This window comes from Anabrus simplex, chromosome 6, assembly GCF_040414725.1.
Source record: "Anabrus simplex isolate iqAnaSimp1 chromosome 6, ASM4041472v1, whole genome shotgun sequence".
NCBI lineage: Eukaryota > Metazoa > Arthropoda > Insecta > Orthoptera > Tettigoniidae > Anabrus > Anabrus simplex.
Window position 1 is genome coordinate 98220002 of NC_090270.1, and position 27209 is coordinate 98247210.

Consider the following 27209-nt stretch of genomic DNA (forward strand, 5'->3'; position numbering starts at 1 on the left):
CTACATCCACTTCGGACAACAGTGCAAAAGCAACAACTGTACACATATTTTATATTTTACTTATTACGACGTTCAGTCTTGGAAGACCACGCGACAAGCACATACGCAAAAAGTGAGAAAGCATACAACTAGAACTCCGTAGGAGATATATATATTTGCTAGTTGCTTTACGTCGCATCGACACAGATAGGTCTTATGGCGACGATGGGACGGGAAAGAGCTAGGAGTCAGAAGGAAGCGGCCGTGGCCTCCATTAAGGTATAGCCCCTGCATTTGCCTGGTGTGAAAATAGGAAACCACGGAAAACCATTTTCAGGGCTGCCGACAGTGGTGTTCGAACCTACTATCTCCCGAATACTGGATACTGGCCGCACTTAAGCGACTGCAGCTATCGAGCTCGCTGGAGAGGTATTTATATGATTAAGTTTGTTGACTATGTCTATCTTTAATTGTAACATTACCTGGAAGTTGGCACTCCTGAATGTGATTTTCCATGGTTTCCCCATTTTTACAGGACGCAAGTGTCGGACTTTTATCTTCTTACTGACATTACTCTCAATTTCCAGTCTCTTTTTCATAGTGGTTTAGCATCGCACTAATACATTGAAGGTTTCCAGCGAGAAAAGGACGAGAAATGTAGTTGATGCGAAAATGGGAAAACACTGAAAACCTCCTTCAGGGGTGCCGAAAGTGGAATTCGAACCCACCACCTCTCGAATGCATTTTCCCAATGTAATAAAAAATATTAGTGAAATAGAAGGTAATAATTTATTATTTTCTAATTTAAATTTGTTATTGGACTGTTTCTGATGATATCTTTTGAGAGCATTTGCTTTCTCTAAGAAAAGGTATGTAAAAACTAAATTGTCTTGGCATTTGAAATGCCTGTGCCTGAAAGTCCGAATGGTTCGAAGCACGGATATGCAAATCTGTATAATCCTTTCTTAATTAGCTGATGATCCTGTTTTACGGGACGACGGGCAGAATTGGACAGTTATGTGGTCGATATTTCCGATGTGCAAGAATCGAAATCACTTTAATTCCGGCCTATAAGCCACAGCCAGTCTGTTTGTTCGACGTGTAGCGAGAACGTGCGATGGAGTAGAACCACTGCATTACTTGAGTTGTCGCGGTTAACCAGAGGGGCCGCACCCTTCCCATCATGCACCAGGCGGGGTTACTGGCATTCTACCTGCTCAGTTCAGCATTGAGCTAAGAATAGCTGAATGGAATAAATAACAGTATATTTAGCCAGTAAGTCAATTACAATGATTCACAACTTATGAGATATGAACTGAGGTCTCCGAAATACCTCCAGTAATGCTTCTTCTTTCTATAATATCGTATTTTCTCTACCAGACACCTTTTTAGACTAAACCGTTTTTCGTTTCCGCATTCTTGCTTCAGCTTCTCCTTCCTCCAGGGAGAAATAAGCGTACTGCTCATCTCCCGCTATAGTTTCCTCTCTGGATCAGTGGTACAGTATTAGGCTCCTTCCCCCTAGATCGCGGTGGTATTTAGACTTTTTTGAAATTGGAGATGGTCTATTCAGCACTCCATGACATACGATCTCCTCCTTCGACTCTCAGTCCTTGTAATAGTGGAAGATTGATCGCCTTTTTGTTCCTTCAGAATTTCCAACCTACTGCAGTCATTTGCTTCATAAACGCCTTCCTTAGTCATCGTCTGTATTTCTTCCCTCTGAGAATTCCTTCTATGATGGTAACTGTCCGGCTCCATGGCTAAATTAGTAGCGTGCTGGCCTTTTAGTCACAGGGGTCCCGGGTTCGATTCCCGGCACGGACGGGAATATTAATCATCAGCTGGCGAGCCGAACATGTCCTCAGACACTCCCGGCACTGATAATCCATACTCCATTTCATTTCATGATGGTAACTAGGTCAAATCCATTATATTATTTTCTTTAAGGTTTTCATGAAGCAAAGATTTCGCGTTTCTCCCGATCACTCAATAAAATACAACAAGAGGTCACCCAGTAAAATTCCAGTTTCACCACCATCTGATAGAGAAAAATGGACCGTCAAATGTTACACGCAGAGTGCCTAAATATACTCGGAGACACCGAGGTGCCGAGACATTTGTATCGCAGGGGTTCTTATACGTAGTCATAAATATACCGACGTGAGGCTCGCGTATTGGAACACCTGAAAACAACAGTGGACTGAGGCTAGACTAAACACACCATCTTCAACCCAAACAGCCATGTGAGCCACTCACCACGGTCGGATTCGATTATTATTATCATTATTAAACCACATGGCAGAGAAACCGGGAAACTCTTGGATGATAAATGACTGAGTTTCCATTATTTTCTGAGGAAACTCCAAATGTTACAAGAGATCTTTTAACTTACATGTCGACATCGTACGACATCGACTTTTCTCTGTTCTTCAAAATTTCTGCTACCTCTGCCGGGTTTGAACACCCCTACTTGGGATCCGGAGACAGGAACTCTACTACTGATCCAACGAAGGAGCTATTTCTCTTCTTAATTAAATTCCAGTAATAATAATAATAATAATAATAATAATAATAATAATAATAATAATAATAATAATAATAATAGCGTGTGGACTCCGGAGAAGGCTGGTCTAGGTCTTTCTAGTTGACACCTAGTAGGTAATCTGCGCGAGGGTGGGGCCCTACATATGATGAATTTTATTGGTGAAGGCACACACCCAGCCCCCGAACCACCGGAATTAACCGATGAAGGTTAAATTCCACGACCCGGCGGGGAATCAAACCCGGAACTCCATGCAGCAAAGACCAGCACGCTAACCATTTAGCCATGAAGCCGATATTCCTGTAATAACAAGTCAGTCATTTGATACCGCACTGGAGTTCTGCGACAGGCGTTTTATAACCAGACGTTCGCGACATCTTCATTCACTAGTTCCATCACTTAGCTGAAATCAAATTAATTAGATCATTGGAAAATCATTTGCGAGTAGTCAGACATATTGTGTTCTTGCCTACGAAATTTCCGACATAAAAGTTAATTGATTCATACAAACAGCTCCTAGTCCTCACGTAAAGGCGTTCATATTTGCGGAGATAGCAAGCTAAACAAGTTTTTCACTTTAAGATTTCAAAAGCAGTTATTTGATTGGAGGCGGTGACGAAAGGCAGTCCTGTGATGAATGGCGTGGAGGTGTCATTCATACGATCCGTTGGTGTATTATTTCAATGAGCTTTGAAGACTGATACCACCAGCTGGTGAGGAAAGCAACGAGAAGGCACCTCACTTTTGATTTCCCTAATACGCCTCTTCGGTAATTCCTGGGTTATTAATGGCAGCCGATGATGGAGATGCTGTTGGTAATCCAACTAACCTTCGGCCTGAGGACTGAACGAACCAACGAATTAATTTTTCCTTTGATGTATAAGAACTTCTTCCAGAGTATAAATCTGGATTTTTAGCATTTTCTTTCTATAAGCTGAGGTCGTCCTCTCATTCTTCCTGGTCTTAAATATACTGGAAATCTGACCTGCATAAGTATCACACAAAGTCAGCGAGATACGAGCCCAGAGACGGCAAGGAAATGTAGATAACCAAGCATCTGAGCTAGGCAGAGGCCACCAGGATACAGGTCTTGAGTGTAATATTTTGGTAGGAATTTCATAGTTCATGAGACGGAAGAAAGAGTAATGTATGCATTAGACTTCTTTCTGGACTCGAGCCTGGTAATTAAATGAAGGGGCAGAAGAAGAAGTGTCACAAGAGAGCAAAGGAAAGTTAAGATGGCGTTATGAGTGCTGAAGGACGAGAGAGGAAGGAAGGAAGGAAGGAAGGAAGGAAGGAAGGAAGGAAGGAAGAAAAAGAAATACGATGACTTGGCAAATATGTCGTTAAAGGAGAGTAATTCCGAGATCCAGTTTATGTGTGAGGGTGCATAAAAGTGGGAAGATGGTGCTCTGGTAGTGACAGCTCCACTGCCTTCAAAAGTCATGAGACTACAGTTTACCACTGCTGTCAATGTAAGCTGTGTTAGTCTAAAAGGGACGCAGTGTGATGTCTATAGCAATGGAGAACATTCTAGGAGAATGTTATTATTCAATTCTCCACTTTAAGTCTTTATTTATAATTTCCCGAGTGAGATGGCTGTACGGTTAGGGGCGCGCAGCTGTGAGCTTGTATTCGGAAGATAGTGGGTTAAAATCCGACCGTCGGCAGCCCTGAATATGTTTCCCGTGGTTTAACATTTTCACACCAGTCATATGTTGGAGCTGTACCTAAATTAAGGTCACGGCCGCTTCCTTCGCACTCCTAGCCCTTTCCTGTCCCATGGTCAACATAAGACTTACAGCTGTTGGTACGATGTAAAACCAATTGTAAAAAATATGAAAAATTAATAAATTGCCACCATAGTCCGCTTCCGGCCCTTTGGCAGAATGGTCAGCGTAGTCACCTTCAATTCAGAGGGCTCCGGGTTCGATTCCCGGCCGAGTCGGAGATTTTAACCTTAAATGGTGAATTCCCCAGGCCCGGAGACTGAGTTATTGTAACGTCCCCAACACACCTGCGACTCACACATCATACAAAACACCAGAACAACACGCAGTTTCCTTTACGATAGATACCACCCACCCTCGTCGAAGGGTCTGCCTTACAAGGGTGGCACCAGGTTAGCAATAGCCACATCAAATTGTGTTATTACTATGATCTGTGGATGAGACAATAACTTCTTACGCAGTTGGCGCAGATTCGTAACGAATTAAAGAATACTGTAAGAGATCGAAGGCGAATAAACCCAGCCTTAGTGTAAAAACATTTTGTTTAATTTGCATTTTCAGCTATTATCAAAGTAGTTTCCCGTGAATTTACGCTTTAATGTCAAGATGGAAAGGTTTGTAACGCCAGTACCATTTGATCTGTTCTTTTGTTTAAGACAACAAAATTTGTTTAATGTCGTTTAACAATGCGTTTTGCAGAAAGTGAATGCACAGGATACCATTAGTTCGATTTTTGCTTGTATGACATTATTCATGTTTTTGTGACAGTTTGTTTGTTTGTTTGTTTGTTCAAGAATTACAAACAATGAGATGTCATTTTTTCTATTTAAATGTCCTACCTAACACTTAGGTCACAAGTTATATAGCAAAACATATACTAACTTATATTAAGTTTACCCAATTTATAACACTCATAAACATAAAATGACTTTAGACGGATATCATGGTATCGTGCACGCGTTCTTAGACAACACCGATACATGCTGGTTCAAAATATGCAAACCATTTGTCCGTATCACCTACCCTTCTTGAGATATACGACGTCAACCATTTGCATATGTTTAATATTGTATCAAGGAAAACAACTCACAGACAGAAGTTTAAATAGAGCATTGATTGCAACGTGGAGTACCCATGAAAATGGTTTTAGCTAAGATTTGCACAAATCCGCCACATGGCACATATTGGATTTGTTTGTTACATAGCCACACACGTAGCGAAGCAGATCTGGTGAATTTATGCAACCTCTGGACCACATAATGTCCACTGTCGCTGACAATAAAAAATAAACAAATGAAAGCATTAGGATTTGTATGAAAAATAACGAAAAACAACGTAATCAGTTTTTCGATGAACGCTGCTCCATGAAAAATAAAACTTTATAGAAATCATCAAAACCTGACGTGGTAGAGCAAAACGGTTTTCCGATTTTAAATCAGCATGAAAAACTGCACTAGAAAGAGTAAACATAATGTCAGATACATAACCCTAGTAAATCAGTGTAATCAAACTTTTTCTTCTTCTATCGATTTTCCACACATATTGTACATAAGGATTTGACCCTGTTTCAAGGCCGGATGCCCTTCCTGACTATAACGGTATGTGGAGGAACGTAGTCACTATTATGTGCTCTGTGGTGGTTGGTTATGTGGTATGTTGTTTGAATATGAAGAGGAGTGGGTAGGGACAAGCAGTAACATCTAGTCCCTGAACCAGAAGAATTAATTAGATGCAATTAAAATCCCCGACTCGGCTGAGGTTCGATCTCGGATTCAGGCTCAGGACTTCAGATACAGACGGTATGGACACGATATCCACACAGATTATCGGACACACTTCACAAGCTCACAGGATTGTTAACCAACGTGTCCCACATCTATTGCATGATACATCAAGAGTAACTTTACGCGTGAAACTTAAGAAATAACGGTTGAGAGCTTGCCACCGAAGGTGTTAAAACTGAAGTTACGCCAATCTTCCTTTCCACTTCCTTGTCCTCTCAGCGTTCATGAGGTAGGAGATGAGGCTCTGAGAGTGAAAGCACGTTCCTGTGGGATAGCAGTGTGGACCAGTATTCCTCTTACAACTCGTAAGTCAAGACAACACCGCTGCTGCTCCTTCTTCTTGTGTATTCATAATTTCCTTCCTCCCCAGCACATCCATTCTCTCTAAATACTCAGCTGTCTCAATCTATCTTCCAGAAACTTCATCAAGTGTAATTTTACTCGCGTGTCTTGGACAATGAGGTTATATCTACCGGTTCCATCAGCTGATGGGATCCAACAAATGAGCAATTCAAGCTTCTCCTGGCAATACTCTGAACACGCAGCCCACTTCATTTCAATATCTCAGAAATTTACTAAAAGTAAAGATATTACTCATATTTCATGTCATGTAAGTAGGGTATTTATCGAATGCGACCAGTGATCATACTGAATCAAAATTTTATTTTTACAATGGTTGTAGGGAATTAGATTAGTTCAGCGGCTTAGTTTCTTGGTAATAATAATAATAATAATAATAATAATAATAATAATAATAATAATAATAATAATAATAATAATAATAATAAGCAGAAGAAGAAGAACAAGAACAATAAGAAGGGGAAGAAGAATTGTATGGCCTCACCTATCGTGTGCATACATTTTAATCTGACGCCATCTGGCTGGCTGCTCCTCAATTTCGACGTTCTGTTTTATTCTGCATCTACTAGATGACAGTCGAAGAAAACCAAATCTCTCTTGGGCGTCTATGGCTGAGATATAATGAATTTTGTCAGGTAAACGCCAAATGTGTCAGCAGAGATCCTTTACATGCCGACAACGTAGGACATGGAGAGTCGGATGGACTTTCTTCCGCCCTTCAAAAATACGATTACCTCTGCCGGGTTTGAACCCACTATCTTGAGATCTGGAGGTCAACACTGTACCACTGATCCACCTATACGATCGAGGTTTGAATCCTGATGTACAATTTTATGACTTAACTTCCGGATGTCTGTCCAAATAATTGAAATTTAATCCCAGTGGGTCTTAGGGAGGTATCATTTTCATCTACAAAATCACGTGACGTCATGAATAATTTAGGTGATCTATTCTCGTCTTTCAGGGTCTAGAGTAAAGTGGTGAGTTCGAACCCGGTTCAGACCGTTTATACCTTAAATATGCCAGCCTCGCGTTAGTAGATTCACCAGAACGAAACTAAACAACCGAGGGTCAAAATTTCAGTCTCTAAAAATCACGATATCAGTTAATGGAGCGAAAAACCCATAACATTATTAAAATCCGAAATTTCGCATCCGGAAGATAGTGGGTTCGAAACCCACTGTCGGCAGTCCTGAAGATGGTTTTCCGTGGTTTCCCATTTTCACACCAGGCAAATTCTGGTGCTCTACCTTAATTAAGGCCACGGCCGCTTCCTTCCCATTCCTAGGCCTTTCCTGTCCCATTGTCGCCATAAGACCTATCTGTGTCGGTGCGATGTAAAGCAACTAGCAAAAAAAGTATCCGAAATTTATCCAGACGGCTCTAAAGATCTCGAAAATATCTGGAATTAACTGAAGATCGAGTGAATGAAGCAGGAACTGAAATACGGAAAATAGCTATCTTTTTTAACTTTATAAAAATGTCAAGCATGAATTTGGGATTATACAGGTCCACCGGAGGCATTTTAAACCACAAATAATTCAGTATAGGTTCACACTGTCACTTTATATGCATATAGTAACAAAGAAGAAAACTCGGTTAGTATGAAACATTTTAGAATACTTCAAACAGCGTGTACAGTCTCCATAATGTGTACAGACTCCAAGAATATATTCGGAAATGTACAACTATCTATTCGTAAGACTGCTACTCCACCTTTGGAGAACAGACCTGAGTACGAGAAGGAATGAAAAATGAACGTCTGCGACCTGTTACCAGTCATTTGACTGGGTCAGGAATGGAATGAATGAAGACCCCATCTAGCGGCGAAGATATTAAGTGTGCCGGTTGCCGAAGCCTGTCACACTATTCTGGGGCAATGATTAGTGACTGACAGATGAAATGAAATGATACTGGAGTGTGTTGGTAGAATGAAGATGACAGGAAAAATCGGAGTGCCTGGAGAAAAACCTGTCCCGCCTCCACTTTGTCACAGAGAGTGACCTCGATTTGAACCGCGGAACCCGTCGGTGAGAGGCCGGCACGCAGCCGCCTGAGCCACGGAGACTTCACGAGAAGAAATGTGTGTGGCAAAAGTTAAAAAGGTGGTTCAGACGATTCATTGATTGAATGGCAAGAAAACTCAAGACGATATTCGGTTATAGAAAATGAGGGATGCCACATCATGCTCTAAGAATCAGCACTTATCAGCAACCGTGAATTGTCGGCAATAATTAGTGTTCCCAAATGCCTCTCTACCGACTCGATAAAGCTTATAAATGTCGGAAAGGAGAAAGATATGAACTCACTACACTCCTGCCTCAGTGACAAGTTAGTATCGACAGATTACTTACCTAAAACATCGTATTTTTACCCATGGCGCAAAAGCCCCGCAGGGCCTTGGCCTACAAAGCGGCCGCTGCTCAGACTGACAGCCCGCAGATTACAAGGTCGGTACGACGAAACCTCTCGGCCGTTATCCTTGGCTTCCTGGACCGAGGCTGCTATCTCACCGTCTGATAGCTCCTCAACTGTAATCGCGTAGACTGAGTTGACCTCGAACCAGGTAAAATTCCCCGACCTGGGCGGGAATCGAACACGGAGCCTTCGAGTAAGAGGCAGGCGCACTACCCTACACCGCGAGGCCGGCGAAAAACCTGTATGTCAACGGTTTCAGACATGTAAAGAGATGTTCGTTTTGCATAATCCACAGAAGTGAAAGCAGTGGATACCACGTGGGAAAGAACATCTATCAGAACTTTGTCTTAATGGTTTTGCACCAAAGAAGATTGTCTGAGTTTAGTGGGAATTAATAGATTTTTTCTTTTTAAACTGAATAAGGTTCTCTATGTTTAATAGATGAACTCTAAGCAGTTTTGATAAATGAAAAGCGTGCTCTACTCTGACGAGACATGGAGTAGAATGAATCCAATAGAAAATTTAGGAATTAGTTGTAACATAACTGATGTCTCATTGAGGATACATTCCACACGTCGACATTTTCAACTGTGATTTGTTCCAGTGCAAAGTAGCATCTCTCTGAGAAAGGTAGTCTTATAACGTGGAAGGCATCATCATCTTCTCAGAGTTCTCAATACTAAATCATCAATAATCTGCATTTACGCTATCGCCATAGATTACCTATGAATTGTTTACCTAGCATTTTCTTAAAAGTTTCTAAGGAACTCTGATATTTATCGGACATTTCTCTTGATATTGTATTTCAGTCTTTTACTCTTCATCCTATAAATGAATATTTTCCCCAATTTGTCTTCTTGAATTTCAGCTTTTCTTTATACTTTGATATTTTAAACTGTTTAATGATCCGCTCAAGTTTATTTGTCATTCTTCACCATTTCTCCACTGAAAGCTCGAAAAATACCACAAAGTCTAACATCTTGTCTCTTTGCTTCCAATTTTTTCTTCATTTCCAAATCTGATGATCTTTACAGCAAATTATTTCGGATGAGTGAAAGAGATAACTAAACGATATCGAAAACGATTCATTTTATTGTAATGGATAATATATATTTTTGGATAGTTGTTACTATGGTAAATAAACTATTAGTTATGTGTACATATTTTTCAATTAATACAACTGTTCACTTTTACTACGCAACTAATGGGCTTACAGATCTTTTCATGGTAAGGAACAGATTCCAAAGATCAATGAACCATGACGTAATAGCTTCCTGTTCTTGTTAATGACATTATTGCCGGAATCTGAGACGTAAACCTCATACGTAGTCTATCATGTTAATCTGTTTGGTAAATGTTGAGAACTTGGAGAGGCAAGTAGTGGCCATATCTTGCCGGTAACAGCAGGAGTAAAGCCTTAATGCTCTTATCACACGAGCGCCACAAAAAGCAACGGCACGTACGAGAGGAGGTTGAGAGGAAGTTCTTGCAGCAACTTCGTCGAGCCATTCCTCAGGGTGGCTGCCAGACTAGCTGGTGCATGTCTCGAAGGAATAATGCCGGCGAAATCTCGTTATCGCTGCTAGGAAACTGACACTTGTTTCCCCAGGCGATACTCAACCTACAGAATAAAATGTTGCCCTTTGGTATAAACTGTATGGAGAGAGTTTCTCAAAGAAATGATGGATTATGTCAGTGCCTTTAATCGATCCTGCAATTTGCTAAAGAAAATCACATGGTCACGTACAGTAGTTTTGCCATTTTGGAGGTATTCATATTCTATGTTTAAGGTTACAGAATCGAGTCCTGGCATACGTGGTTGGTATTCAAGCGTACTTAAATGTGAGAAACAGAGCCAGTAGATTTACTGGTATGTTATGAAAATACTCCTGGGAAAATTTTAGACATTACGGATTTTTCAAATATTTTTTCAATTGAGGGGAATTTAAACACATCGGTCAAATCTTGTAGTACATACAGTCCAATAAGGGTCTTGATTTGCCAAGGTGGCTGCTGTCCATTCAGACGGCTTGTAGAGACTGAAGTTTCACGTGGCCAATCTGACTACTTTCTAAGCCACATTGCTTGCTCTTCTTGAATGGGTCAATTGCTCTTGCATCAACAAGCTCGTTAATTGAATGACGTACAAGTTCTTCGTTCAGAATTTAAATTCTTGGACGAGTCAGAAATCGAACCTTGTTTCTCAAGGTTCGAGGCAGACGTGCTATTCCTACACCACGGAACAGTCATTAAACACACAACTCTATTATTAGTGGAATTGAATTGGGAAACAACTGAAAACCAATTCTAAGATGACCGAATATGATATTATTAACTTTTTGTACTCTGAGTTGTAATCAGAGTTAAGATTGCGTTCACTCCGCTCCAGACACTCAAATCAGTCCTAAGTTGGTAGCAGAGATGAGAATCAATCCCGGGCTACCCATATGTGGAGCTACTTCTCAACCTGTAGTTCAATTTCCAGCGTCAAGTATTATTATTAATAATAACAGATGTGAAATATATTTTCTAGGAACGCTCAATACATGTAGAAATACTAACACACTTCTATGTAAAAGTTTATAATTCTGAAAATTAAATAGATCTAGAAACTAGTGCATTCACATCGGAAATGTGTACAAAGTATTGTTTATGTGTAACAGGCACGAAGGATGAGTATTATTTTTCATTTTTATTGCGATATAGAGTGAATTATTCAGCGGTCTCCACTAAAGTTGTGGTGACAGGTCGGTAAACATCCGAACATTACAGATGTTCTGACAGTTCAAATGTCTCCAAGTGATTTATAGCTTCATTACAGTCGTAATTTGCTGTTAACATAATCGTTGTTTCAAACTGAAATAAACCACCCCACTATTCTATAGGGATCCAGCAGTGACAGGTGAAGTGTGAGAGGAGAACTTGTAAGGGCTGTACAATCTGTGGTGCATCGTGCCTTTATTTCAGACTCCTTGGCTAAATAGTCAGCTTACTGATTACTGTTGTGAGGGTCTCGGGTTTGATTCACAGCCGGGCCGGGGATGTTATCTGCGTGTGGTTAATTTTTCCAGCTTGGATACTGTTTTGTTCGTCTTCGTACACTTCTCTTCATCTATATACTGTACATAAAACACACCACACTATCAACCAAAACAGAAACGCATAATAGTAAAGTATCAATCCCTTTACTTAATGTTGGTGCTATGACCACTATTCGGCTGTAAAACTGAGGCAAATTCACGTGAAGTATCGACTCCAAAAATAGAAGTAGAAGTAGAAGAAGAAGAAGAAGTGTGAAGTAATGGCTTCTTCTCGTAAACACTCCAGGATATATTATTGAAATAATAATAATAATAATAGTAATAATAATAATGTTATGAATTTACGTCCAACTAACTACTTTTACGGTTTTCGGGGACACTGAGGTGCCTGAATTTAGTCCCGCAGGGATTCTATCGACATGAGGCTGACGTATTTTAGCACCTTCAAATACCACCGGACTGAGTCAGGATCGAACCTGCCAAGTTGGGGTCAGAAGGCCAACGCTTCAACCGTCTGAGCCACTCAGCCCGGCTATTATACGATATATGAATTGTTGAAACAACAAAGTTCATATGATGGTGATAAGTATTAATGCGCAATGTTAGTTGTCGTAAATACGAATATTCGTAGTTATGATTACAGAATCCAAAAGGTAATACTGATGGACTGAGTAGCTCAGATGGTAGGAGCACTGGCTTTGTGAGCCCAAGTTACGGGTTCGATCCTGGCTCAGCCCGGTGGTTTTTGAAGGTGCTCAAATGATCCATCCTCGTGTCGGTAGATTTGCTGACACGTAAGATAACTTCTATGGGAAAAATTCTGGCACATCATAGTCTCTGAAAATGATAAACATTGCTAGTGAGACGTAAAACCAATAGAATTTGTATAGATAATTTTAAGGAAGTACTTTAATACGCTCGAGAACTTCAGAAATGAAGCTTCTATATTTGTAACATTTTCCTTGAGCTGCTGAGTGGCACTGTCACTGTCTTCTTATTACTATGACCGTAGTTAGAGGTTAAAGAACACGAATTGTCGATCCCTCCTAAATGAACAATTCCTCTTCAGTAAGAGAATCGACGTTCTCATAAATTGAATCTCTTATTCCAGAACACTCTTTTTTTTTTTTAAATATTCTTCACTCGCGCTTATAGAACTAGGATCGTTTAAACTTTTACAGAAAGAAAAAAATCTTCCATCTATTGACAAACATTTGCTTCTGGTAGAATTCATTATTGCTGATGTTGTCGCGTTAGTTTTGGGTCGTTAGTCCATTGACAGTCCGGCTCCATGGCTAAATGGTTAGCGTGCTGGCCTTTGGTCACAGGGGTCCCTGATTCGATTCCCGGCAAGGTCAGAAAGTTTAACCATAATTGGTTAATTCCGCTGGCACGGGGGCTGGGTGTGTGTGTCGTCTTCATCATCATTTAATGTTCATCAGGATGCGCAGGTTGTCTACGGGATTCAAATCAAAAGACCTGCATCTGGCGAGCCGAATTTGTCCTCGGACACTCCCGGCACTAAAAGCCATACGCCATTTATTTCAGTTCGTTGACTTGTTTGGTGCACCTCCCCAAGTGACCTACAATGACCTAATCTCTTTTTTACTGTGAAAATACTGGATCCTACATCTAATCTAATCTGTCCATCATATTTAGTTCTTAGCAATCCTCTAGATGGGCGTGTTATCTGTTGAGTGACACTATCACTATCACCCCACTAAGACGGCCTCTGTTAGAATCCTGGTCATTACAGGTGGATGTAATGTAATGTAAAACACTTAAACCTTGGGTCACTGTGATCACGACATCAATAGTCGTGTAAAACAATAAAACTGCTCGATTTTCTCCTTGCTTGCATCCTTATCAACTATACAGGATGGTCGGAAACAACGTGTTCTCAGACTGGTTTTAAGTCACGTTCAGATGTATCAACACCGCCTCGCAAAGCCCACTTGGATTCGTCTGCGAAGTGATCTGATTGGCTAAATTCAGAATATGATAAACGACAATGGCGCGAGATATCGAATTTATTTTTCAAATTATATATTAGTATGACTAACCCTCTACTGCTCATATTCCCGGTTCACGTTATTTCCGACTACCCTGATTACTCCAAATCCCAGTAACCGAGCCATGGATGCCTTTCAAATGTATCCTATGTTTTACTTCTTCTCCAGGTCAACTATCACCAAATCGTTCCCAATATCGCTTCATTTGTGATGTGATCCACCCATACTGCCTTAAACGTTCTTCTGCTACATCGCATTTAAATATTTATTATTCTCTACACAAACGCCTTAAAATATTTTTCTGGTAGGCCTACGTATATCTACATTTTTAGTGAGAAAATTTCCTTCCTGAAGTGAACCCTACCTATCTTGGATTACTCAGAATTTTTTCAACCTTGCTTTTTCCATCATTGATTATTCTGCGACCCAAAGAGCAATTGTTTTCATAGTTTACTCCTCTCCGAGACAGAATCCAAGCAAGGTGTGTGAAAGGTGGCAGAGGGAAAGAGTTTTCTTACTGGCCACTAAAAAGAAAATATTATTATTATTATTATTATTATTATTATTAATAGTATTTTTCTTGGTAATATGGTTTCTGGTATCCTCATAATGTGACCAAGAATGATTCCTCTTCTTCCGTATAGTATTTGTGATGGACTCCAGTTCTCTGTACGCTACTTTGTTTTACACTATCCACCACTATCTTTTAGATATATTTTTATTTATGCATGTTCTAGTTATTCTCCTTACTTTAAGGATTTTGTCCGTTCGTAACAAGTAGGATTGATTAAGGAAATTGGAGAGGTTAGAAATTACTCCAGACAATTTGGAAAACGAAACAGAAAATTTAAAGAAGCTGAAAATAACATAAAATTAAGATTTAAACCAAAAATAGACAAACGACGTACAATAAAATGGGTATTTAGAGATGAGGAACGACAGAAAATAATGGCAATCTGGAAAGAATACTTATCGAAGAAGATGATGAGAAAACGATTGACTGAAGTGATTTGATGAAGCTGTAAAATAATAATAATAATAATAATAATAATAATAATAATAATAATAATAATAATAAATCGTATGCAGCCAGGTACTACGTGCAGGCATTTTGATCTGACGTTAATCTGGGCTACCTCTCCGTCAATTTAGACGTTCAGGTTTACTGGCAGAAAAACCATATTTCTATTGGGTGACCTATGACAGTTTTAATTCACTTTATCAGGTCATTACCAAATATGTCACCAGAGATCGTTTAAATGCCGATATCATGCGGCATGGAAGTCTGAATGGATTGTTTGCACCCTTCAAAAATGCGACACCCTCTGCTGGGGTTGAACGCGTGATATTGGGATCCAGAAACTAATCCTCTGTCGCTGATGCTCTATAATAACAACATATTCCAAACATCATAATAATTCACATATCCAGAAAAATATCGAAGATAACTTACCACTTATTTTATTAGTGGATGTCTATAGAGTGCAACAAAGTAGTATTGCCCTTAGTGTAATTTGCTAATATAGGCATAGATTCTACGGAAGTCGTGCTAGAATTTGAAAGAAGGTTATGTTTTCATGTTAAAAATAAAATCCTCACCTACTCTGGACTGCATTAGACTAGTCTTGTACCATATTAAATGGATGTATAAGGTATATTCCATATATTCTCAAATATAATTAAAAATCTGAAAATAATCCCACTAGGCAACAATCAAATGTTTTGACATTCAGATTCAGATTAAAATCTCACTTTGAAAAGACGCTGGTCGTACTCATTTAATAAGATGAAAGCCCAATTCTGAATAAGTTTCAAGTCTATAGTAGGCCTACATACTGCTTTGTTATATTAATTTTATCTAATTTTGTTCATTTTAAGCTGTTCTCTGGTATACTGTTAAATTTAGCGTCATGAAGATTAAGTCAGATCAAGATTTGTACCTGACTGAAGTAAAAGACAGCAGAGATTTCTTTGGTACGGCTAATTAAAACCACTACACCACGGAGATTTACAGCTGGGATGATAACGAAGAACACAGTGGGTGAATCAACTTCAAACACTCGCTGAATCGCATCGTCGTTTATAGAATTTATATAGTATTAGAATGGAAATATATCATATTAGAACTAGAACATTAAAATATGTTCGAGAAAAACGGAAAATGCTTTATTTTCTTCCTATCATGTATATTAAGTCTGAAGGGTATAATTTACAATAATTACTATTCATTAATTTCAGACAGCTGCTTCGTTGAATGGTCAGTGTTGCGCTGTTCGATTCAGAGGACACTGCGTTCTAGTGCCGGCCGGGCTGCGAATGATTGCTGTGGCTGGTTAATTCCTCCGGCTCTGGGATGGAGTGTTTGCGTTTGTCTTAGTATACACTTTTTTCTCGGCGCAAAGCCACACGTATGCCAATCTAGACAGAATTATGATATAATGAACATAAGTGTTTAGCGCTATGAAGGGCATTTGGCCTTAAAACTGGGTGAAGTCTACATGAGAACACATAAGTAGCTGCCACCCAACCACGGTTAAGAAGAAAAGAAAAGAAAAAAAGAAAAAAAAGAAGAGATCCTGAAAAAGAAGAATAAGTCGAATTACTGATTAAGTTTGAAGGAAATAATTTGTAATAATTACTATTCCTTAATGTCAAACATCCGTTTCGTTGAATGGTCAGTTCTATCTCGTTAGAGTCGACTATATTACTCATCCTGTCGTAGACCAGAACGTTCGCGTTTGCGATCTGATTCAGATCCTTAAATTCTTTCTTCGAAATCCCGTAAATGACACCATGAGCTCTGGTTTGCATGGGCAGGGTGCTTAATTTGTTAAATTTTACTCTATCTACGATTATTCCTGAACATTCTCAGCAAAACTGTTAATCGAACCTGGGGTCTCTCTTAAACAGTTCGTCAGCAAGGGGACTTAAAATTTAAATTTCAAGAAGGCATCTTCAAAAGTCATTAACTCTGGCTTGTACGAGTTCATTAGAATGAGAGTGATATTTTCGACACTACGATGGTATTTCTGATTCGCCGTGACGTAAGACAGGCAGGCAACAACCAATCCTTTTGTGTGCAGCGTGGTGCATAAGAATCCCCTGATTTAGTGTAGTTGTGCTCCGTGGCGTACGACAAGCAGGCAACAATAAGTACTTTGCTGTGTGGCGTGGTGCATAATATTCCCCTGATTCAGAGTGGTTCAGCTCCGTGATCCACTTTAAGGAGAGTCAAAGACCATATTGTATGGCATCGGTTGCACTTGGTGGCGACACTATGAGAACTACAGCCACGAGGAACAACTTCCGAAACCATCGACAATGGCTGGAAAACTTGATGAGTGTGCACATCTCTGCAATCTTACCAACATTGTTAATGATTTCTAAATTAATATTATTGCTCCGAAAGAGAACTGGGTCGTGAGATTCTAGCCGTGACATATAAAAATAGGCAGACAAGCTTTGAAAATACACTCAGCGGTTTTTAAATGACGAATATTTCGAATATCTACTACAACAATATGAAAGACAGAAACATTCCACTCTGTCAGACAGGAGGAAGAATAACATTGAACTGGGTAGTGAGCGTGTTCCTGCGATAATGAGTATGAGGTTGAAAGGTTGATGACGTTGAGATTCAATGTATCAATATCCCTGTCTTTCAGAAGAGGATGACCAACACCCGAATTCCTCATTCTGTTAATGCGGTTGTTTGAAAAAAATTTTAAAAGACATTTATAGGTCCAATTGAGCTCAAATTTAGTATGTTTCAAATACAAGACTATTCTAATTTTTCAACAGATAACCTTTTCTAAACGGCGGCCATTAATGTGTTAGTATTTACCGAACTTACACTTGTTCTATTCTTTGTAAATCAAAATAATGTGCAAATGTTTAATCCTACCACCAAATAAATCACAGCATGTGTACTTAAAATCCAGTTTTCTACTGAAGGTGCCTAACTAATTCTCTTTGCAACTTTAGCGGTTCCCCAGAAAATTCGGCTTTTATATGCTAAAACACGCGTTCCAGAGCCTACGCCGAACGAGCGCTATTTAGCTAGCTATTTCGCCGGTTCTTGGTACATCCTGCTAATTCAGACTGCACACCATAGCGCTTAAAAAGTAGATAACGATGGATACAAACAAAAATCAATCCTCTGTACTTGGAAAGGTAGCCCGCGTGGTGGCCATGATCCTTAAGGCGTGTGAAGTCTTCACGGTGTGACAACGTGATTAGCTGATTCTAGTCCTGTTGATGGAAAAAAATCACCATCAGAATATCAGCCGCGTAGGAGAGGTAGACAATCACTAGATTGCATGGCGAAAGTCTGTATTCAACAACAACAAAAACAATAATAATAATAATAATATTGATAATAATAATAAACCTATTGTTTCCTTTTAAAATATTACTACAGTAAAACTTTTTCGAGTGGATAAGAAGACCGGTGTGCTGATACGTCAGAGCCTCACAAACACAACATCTAGGGTGAAAATTGTTGGGGTTATTTCTGACCCTTTTGAGTACACGCAGGTAATCGTCAAGGAGATGGACTCTCTCCTCTTCTGTTTAACTTGGTTTTAGATGAAGTCGTCAGAGAGTGGGAAAAGTATATTACAGGCACAATCATTGGGACTGGTGGGAACAAAATTAAAGTGAAATGCTTGGCTTTCAACGATGAAATAGCTATCATCTTTAATAACAAGGAGGAAATTAGGTCTGCTATCGAGACATTACACAGAATAGCATCACAGGCAGACCTTCGCATATCATTCGAGAAAACCAAGTATATGCAGAATTTTCAGCAAAAGTGCATATGGGGCAATTTCAAAGATATCTTATTTTAAATACCTTGGAAAAATAATTCTTCCTTCGGGATTAGACAGTTAAGCAATACAGGAAGGACCTCAAAACTTCAGAGGGCATTTTCACTGATATGGGATCACTAAAATAAACGAGTAATGTCACGTAATGCTAAAATGAAACATTACAAAACAGTTATTCTACCGGAAGCTCTATATGCATCAGAAACCTCAACTTTACGAGGTCATTCTAAAATTGCAGATAATGAAAAACAAGAACGTAAAATTCTTAGAAAATTTTTATATATATAAACTTTATTGCGCACAAGTTGTGCAGTATTAGGATAATTAATCAATACAGAGTTCTATGATTGATTTCACACGATTTTTACACGACAGTACGTGATATCGGTCACAATGTTTATCACAGAGTTCACATATGCACATCGAGTCCGGGTCGTGGTATGTCTTCGACCTACAGATTTTGTGATGGTAGCCATGGACTGCCATGGAATTTACAAAATGTCTCAGCTCCTGGTTTGTGCCGGTCCATGCTCTGTTCATCATGGCCTCTGAAGAGTAGAACTCTGGCCATATCTCCTTCTTTTTCTTCTCCCTCTCTAACCGCAGTTTCTTCCAGTTCTCTGTACAGGGCAGATTGAATTTCCATCTCAGGTCCTCTATTAGAAATGTTTCTTTCGCGAGTTCGTACGCTAGTCTTGACTTGGTGTACTTTGAAATTCCGAGGGCTGCTTTCAAGAATCTGGCTTTCACTTTTTCCATTCGTATTAGGTCTTTATAGCTTAACTTTTCCCATGTTATCTCTATTCCGTATGTTAGAATAGGAACGATTTTGGCATCAAAGAGGGCTATAGCTGTTTCCATGGAAAGTTTTCTTAATGGCATGATGTCGTAGATGGCTTTGGTTGCGGCAGCTGCTCGTTGTGTTGTGTGAATTCTGAATGAGTGTGCTGTTGTCTGGACCGTTACGCCCAGATATTTGAAGCTGTTCGTAGTTTGTAGAGGTTCATGTTTGAGGTAAATTTTGTCCCTTGCAGATAGGCGTCCTCCTTTCCTGAAGACCATGTGTACTGTCTTTTCTGCGTTTATTTGCAGTCCGTTGTATTCAGCCCATGTTCCTAGAGCATTTATTTATTTTCGGCCCCATAAGAAAAATGGAATTTGGATCAAAAGGCAAACTGCAGACGTCTATAGTTAAACAGATATTTTCATCAATACTGTATGGAGGAGACGTTTGAAATCTTTGGACACATTTTTGGGATGAACAATAATAGACTCACAAAACGGGTTATTCAGTGTAATAAATTCTCAAGAGAGGATAAAAAATTGGCTGGAGGAAACAAGAGGAGACCTGAAAATTGAACATCGGGGAAGACATCATGAAAAATCCCCAAGTCTTCAGGACCTCAGTAAATGAACACATATTTGTGGTCAAAACTAGCAGCAGGACTGGTACAAAATGGTCAGAAGAATGGAAGAGACAACACAGTGAGTTCATAAAGAGATTTGATCGAATAGGAAGGCGAAATTCATCAAGCCAATGAACACGTTCCAACACGCTCTGTGAATGGGCATAACGAAACAAGAAGAATATGCCTAATAATAATAATAATAATAATAATAATAATAATAATAATAATAATAATAATAATAATAATAATAATAATAATCATAATACTGGTTTTATGTCCCAGTAACTTCTTTTACGCTTTTCAAAGACGCCGAGATGCAAGAATTTTTCCTCGCAAGTGTTCTCTTACGTGCCAGTAAATATACAGATACGAGGCTGGCGTATTTGACACCTTCAAATATTACCGGCATGAGCCGGGAGTGAACCCGGCAACGTGGGCTCAAGAAGTTCAGTTCCAGGGTTCATTGAGCTTTCAGGCCTTTGCGTAATGTTCGTACAGAAAGATGCTGTTGAGGGCGCTTCGTCCGTCGGATGGATATGTTAGGCCACACAGCTTACACCTTGGTGTTATTCGACAGGAATAGGCTATGTGCCTAAAAAGGGTTTGATCCTCTCCCTATTTCATTATCATCATCTCCTCACGCCTTGATGCGCAGGTCGCCCATAGGTGTCAACTAGAAAGACTTGCACCAGACCTAAGCGTTTTGCTCTCTAGCTGTACTCATCTTCTCCCTTATTTCCTTTACTTTTGCCTCCATGATGATTATTTTAGCATGTTTCAAAATAATATTTTTAAAACTGAATTTTAAGTGCATTAAAATAATTAGAAGGAATACGGTATATTTTGTACCGACAGAATCCTAAGACTTTCTTCATTTATTGTTATTACTGATGTGTTCTTAATTTGAAACAAACTAAACAAAGTCTTCGTCAAACTGGACAAGAGCAATATTATCTGTCAGTAAAGGATGCTTGAGGCTAACTTTGAAGCTTTACATGAGTGTGAATTAATATTGTGTTTGCCTTTGTTATTTATGAAACCAATTTGTATTTTACACAGCCGAGTGGGTAATTGAATCTAACTAGCATAGAGTGCGAAAGGGGAAGACTGCAGGCAAGCAGACACGCTGAAAGGGGGGCACTAAATTGGCCTCCTCTTCGCGGTTCCAATTTCCGCCACTTCTTCCACTAGCAGCGTGTCGCTCATTTTCCTGCGGAGCGGTAAACCGTCGATCACAGCAAGATGTACATTATAAACGTCTTAGGAAGAATAACGAGAACAGATTCTGATAGAGCCACACTCCATCATGTACTCCGTGTATCCAATAACCAGAGCATCGCACGATCAGTACAATTATTGGTTAGCCTCGGGGGAATACTCGAGAGAGTATGTTCATTTAATGGGAAAAAATGATGTCAGATAAGCATCAGCAATACATTTTTCAAGCTCGTAACGTAGGAAAATCTAAAATGACAAGTTGTGTCTACTAACAATAAGAGTCCGAGAACTATTTAAAGGATTATGGAGGCATGGCATGTAAGTGACATTGTCATAGACTTTTCGTCAAGAAGCTCATGTTCAAATCCTAGAGAGAGCACGTGGAATGTTTGAAATGAAAAAAAATCATGTAAAACTATAGATGATGATGATTATGGTGATAATGATTAGGGGCCTAACATTTAGATCATCAGCCCCTAATGGTACACGATGAAGCTTAATGATATGATTATCAAAATTCTAAAATCCATCCACTGACCAGAATTCAAAAAGGCGACGATGAAAAATGATTATGAACTTAAAACAGTCAGCGGATCCGATCCACAAATGCCCCATTTCTCAAAAAATAAGTTAAAACAATGGTATAAACAGAACAAAGGAACTTCTTACAAAGCAAAATCATATTTCGACGCTTGTTGTCCAAGGGGGTCCAAAATCTAGGTCACCGGCCCCTCACGACGGTACTAATCACTGGTAAAAGTTGACTCATGGTGTTCCTCACATAGTGGTACTAATCACAGGTAACATAGACCCATGTTATGTCGCACATAATGGTGCTATTCAGAGGTAACACAGACCCATGGTGTTGCTCACAAGCAACTCAGACCCACAGTGTTCCTCACATAGCGGACTAATCACGAGCGCCGGCTAGACCCGTGGTGTTCCTCATATAGTGGTACCACTCATAGGTAACGCAGACCCGTTTTGAATACAGGGGAACCAACGCAATTCAGTACGGCGCACGGCAGCTCATAAGCACGGACACGATGGTACTAATTACAGGCAACGCCCAGCCTCATGGTTATCCTATGATTTGTAACGTAATGGGAGCACCGCCAACCTATGCACTCACTATTACGAGGATAAATACAGGTTCTACCCATTGTGATGCAGAAGTACTACACTCTACATTCTAGTGGCGGAAAAATCGTAAATTTTGGTACAAATGCGCGAGCCTGATATTTCTTAGCTTATACACATTAGTTCACCCAGTCAGCTCGAAGGTCTTGTCGGTGAGGAATGAACGAACCTTTGTAGAGTCCGGAAAAAGGACGAAATACTATTGATCACACTGGTGAGCTCCGATCTCTATATCAAGGGTGTGAAAAGGAGGAGACACACTGGAACGTCAGATTTAGGAATTTATTAGATAATATTTTTGCATTACAGATACAATAATTTCAATTCATTCAGAGGCACGCCATCGGCACCTGCTACTTTGAAAACAAAAAGAGGGGCGAAGTGTTAAAATAAACGACTACTTTATTAAACCAGCGTGATTAAAATATATGCAGTCTACCATTACAGAATTAAATTAGTCAATTAACTGAAAATGTTCTGCGTCATATATAAAATCTACATTAAAGCTGATACGGAATTCTGTTGTACGCCAGCGTTAAATAAAATATTTGGAATATTGCCGCTCATGCATCCATTTAAGGTTTTATGGTAGGTGTTAGTTGGTTAGGTGTGGTTTTAGACCTTGAGCTGCACAAAACTTCTGACGTCTGCTTTCTAAATCTAATTTCGAGCAAAGGATATGCCAGAGATGTTGTTTCTTGACATAGAACATGTCCATAGTTCCTCCGCCATCCGGAAACGTGGAATGAACACGTATTAAAATGTATTATTATTATTATTATTATTATTATTATTATTATTATTATTATTATTATTATTATTATTATTCTGAATTGTTAACTAAAATGACTTCCTGCAGGCGAAGCGGCTATCAGTGAAGGAAAATACATAAACTTTTGAACGTTGAATATTTTCACTACGATTTTCGTTTCTCCACATTGATATGAATGTCGTAGCGTCCGGATTCTTAACAGAAATGCCAACGTAGTGGACTTCAGCCCTGTCGTGTCAGGGATTTTATCCACGTCTATTTAAGTCCTTTGTATAGAATATTAGGTGGTTTTCTTGATATATATTTCTTCATTCCCATAGGATATAATAAACTGCCTACCTCCAGAGAAACACGAAATAATGGAATACATTCCTACACAAAGTGGTGATAGTTGTGTTGTTTTAAGGTGAAGCAAATGTAGGCAACAATTCCCATTTAACACCATTCACAGAAGAACTGGACGAGTTCCAGCCCTTCGAAGAATGGAAGCACCGGCAAGAGGAAGGTAAAGGTGACGAAGGCATGAAAATAGAAGATTCCCTAAGCCTAGAAATATAATACTGTTGAGGTCGGATGATAAGAACATACCAAGGGAGGTCGGCACAAGTAAGTGCAAATTGGTTTACGTAACATCGACACAGATACTGTAGGTCTCACGACGACGAAGGGACAGGAAAGGCCTAGGAGTGGCAACGAAGCCACCGTGGCCTTAATTACGGTACAGCCCCAGGATATGCCTAGTGTGAAAATGGTAAAACTACGGAAAACTATCTTAATGGCTACCGACAGTGGGATTCGAATCCATTACCTCCCGAATGCAAGCACACCCCTAACCGTACAGCTAACTTGCTCAGTGCACAAGCGGAAGCAATATTAGAATCACGTGGACTTCTGTTTCCACGCACGACTCATGCTAAACATTTATTTATTTATTTATTTATTTATTTATTTATTTATTTATTTATTTATTTATTCTTCCACAGGTAATGTAAACTCCTTTATTTGCGTTGCATAGGTTGTAGCAGCAAGTGGATCTTCCTTAAGAGCAAGGATGATCTACAACAATCCAAAGTGAATTGTGGGAGAAGAAACAACTCTCAGGAGAGATGAGGAGTTCATCGATAAAAGAGAGAGAGACTAGAGTTTCAGTTGTGGAAGTGTCTCGGAGCCTTTGAAGTGGCCAACCGGCCACAAACTCAATTGGTTGGGCTCGCGAACAGCAGGGGGAGCGCTACACTGCCCAGAAGTCCAACCGGAAACTCAGATGGCACACCGCGGCAGCTTTGTGGTTAGTCTGTTATATGGCTGCAGCCGAAAAACCGACAGTGGCATTTCTCAGCATCAGCACACCTTCATCATCGCGTGCGTGCTCCACTGAGAACCTAAACCACTCCGACTTTCAACATTTAAATCCAGAAGCTAGGAACACTAATTCTGACCCTACTTTGTATTGAGAATATTTTCATTGTCAGTCTAGAAAAGTTATTAAGTTACGCATACCAATACATGAAGCGTTATGCCCATTATACATCATATACTTTTTCTTTCAAATCAATACTTCACAAGAAGACTGCTGAAGGTTTGAGAAGATTTGAAAATATTTGACGAGGTTTGATAGGATTTTGTTTTAAAATGGAGAAAAGTCAAGCAACAGTAGTGGTTCTTGGACTAGTAGCGGGATGTATTCTTAAAAATAAGAGAAGATCGTAATAAAGAATAATATGCATAGCGAAAAGATCATGTTAAACATAATTTTTGCAAGGTATTTACTGACATATCATTATTTGCGGATGTTATCTTATATTACATTTAGTCCCATGAACTGAATAAAAATTCTCATTGCAACGGAAATTCATATCGTATTACATAAGACACATTAAGGACTCGTTATTAATATGCGAAGATCGTCATATATCGAACATTTCTGATAGTGTTTAACTTCTACTTCTTGAGCTATTTCTCGGGCAATCTCCTCGTACGCTACCGTTCCCTTAATTTTATTGCGGTACTCAACGCAGTCCACTGAATATAGGCAGGGATGCGCCTCTTACTTAGTAATTCACACACACCCTTCCTCAGCCATGAAGACGAAGCCATTTTTATTGTTTTGATTCCCAGCAATCCCAGCATGTCTAGCGGCCTAACGCGCACCGTAAATCTATATATATAAAGTAGCTTGTCCTGACTGACTGACTGACTGACTGACTGACTGACTGATTCATCATCGCCGAGCCAAAACTACTGGACATAAAGAAATGAAAGTTTGGGGATATATTCATATTAAGATGTAGGTGCTCGCTAAGAGAGGATTTTTGGATATTCCGTCGCTAAGGGGGTGAAAAGGGGGATGAAATTTTAAAATGAGTGTGTCTATATCTCAAAACTTTAAAAGTTTACAGATGTGAAAATTGGTATTTAGAATCTTCTTTAAAAATAACGAAACACGTATTTTTTTGTTTTCAGACAATCCCAATAGGAGTGGTGAAAAAGGGTGAAAAAGGGGTTGAATGCCTTTAATCAGGATACCGCTACTTATATCTCAGAAACTGAAGATATTGCAGACCTCAAAATTGGTACTTTTGATCGCTCTCAAAAATAAAGAAACACATATTTTTTTGTTTTTGGAAAATCCAATTAATGCGAGGGTGAAAGGGGGGGTGAATTTTTAAAATGAGTGCATCTATATCTCAAAAGTTTTAAAGTTTAGAGATGTAAAAATTGGTATTTAGAATCTTCATTAAAAATAAAGGAACACGTATTTTTTTGTTTTCGGAAAATCCCAATAGGAGGGATGAAAAGGGGTGAAAAATGGATTGAATGCCTTTAAAGAGAATACTTATATCTCAGAAACGGAAGATATTACAGACCTCATAATTGGTACTTTTGATCGCTTTCAAAAATAAAGAAACACATATTTTTTTGTTTTTGGAAAATCCAATTAATGCGAGGGCGAAAAGGGGGGTGAATTTTTAAAAGAAGTGCATCTATATCTCAAATGTTTTAAAGTTCAGAGATGTAAAAATTGGTATTTAGAATCTTCATTAAAAATAAAGGAACACGTATTTTTTGTTATCGGAAAAACCCAATAGGAGGGGTGAAAAGGGGTGAAAAATGGGTTGAATGCCTTTAATGAGGCTACTTATATTTCAGAACCTGAAGATGTTACGGACCTGAAAATTGGTATTTGGGATCTACGTTAAAAATAAAGAAGCAGGTATTTTTTCGTTTTTGCAAAGTCCAAATAACGGGGAGTGAAAAGGGGGGTGAATTTTTAAAATGAGTGTGTCTACATCTTAAAACTTTAAAAGTTTACAGATGTAAAAACTGGTATTTAGAATCTCCTTTAAAAATAAAGAAACACGTATTTTTTGTTTTCTGTAAATCCCAATAGGAGGGGTGTAAAAGGGTTGAATGCCTTTAATGAGGATACATATATCTCAGAAACAGAAGATATTCAAGAACTGAAAATTTGTATATGGGATCTCCTTTAAAAATAAAGAAACACGTATTTTTTGTTTTTGGATAATCCAATTAATGGCGGTTAAACAGGAGAGACAAATTGGGGTGAATTTTTCGAAAGACAATATCTACAGAATATCTGAGAAAGGTAAAATGTTACAGACGTAAAAAGTGGGTATTTGGAATTTCCTGTAAATGTAAAGTAACATAGGTGATTTGTTTTTGGAATATCTCCTTAAGGGGAATTAAAAAGGATTGAAGTTTTAAAATGAGAATTTCTACAGTATATATCAATCACATAATATGATACAGAAGTGAAAAATGGTATTTTTTAATCTGTATCTAAAATATAGAAACGTGTATTCTTAGTTTTCGGAAATACCACTTGGGTGGAGTGGGGGGAGGGTGAAAGTGACTGAAAATGGTGTTGATTTCTTTTAATTAGGCTACTGATATCTCAAAAATGACGATGTTACAGACGTGAAGTTAGATATTTGGAATCTGCTTTAAAAG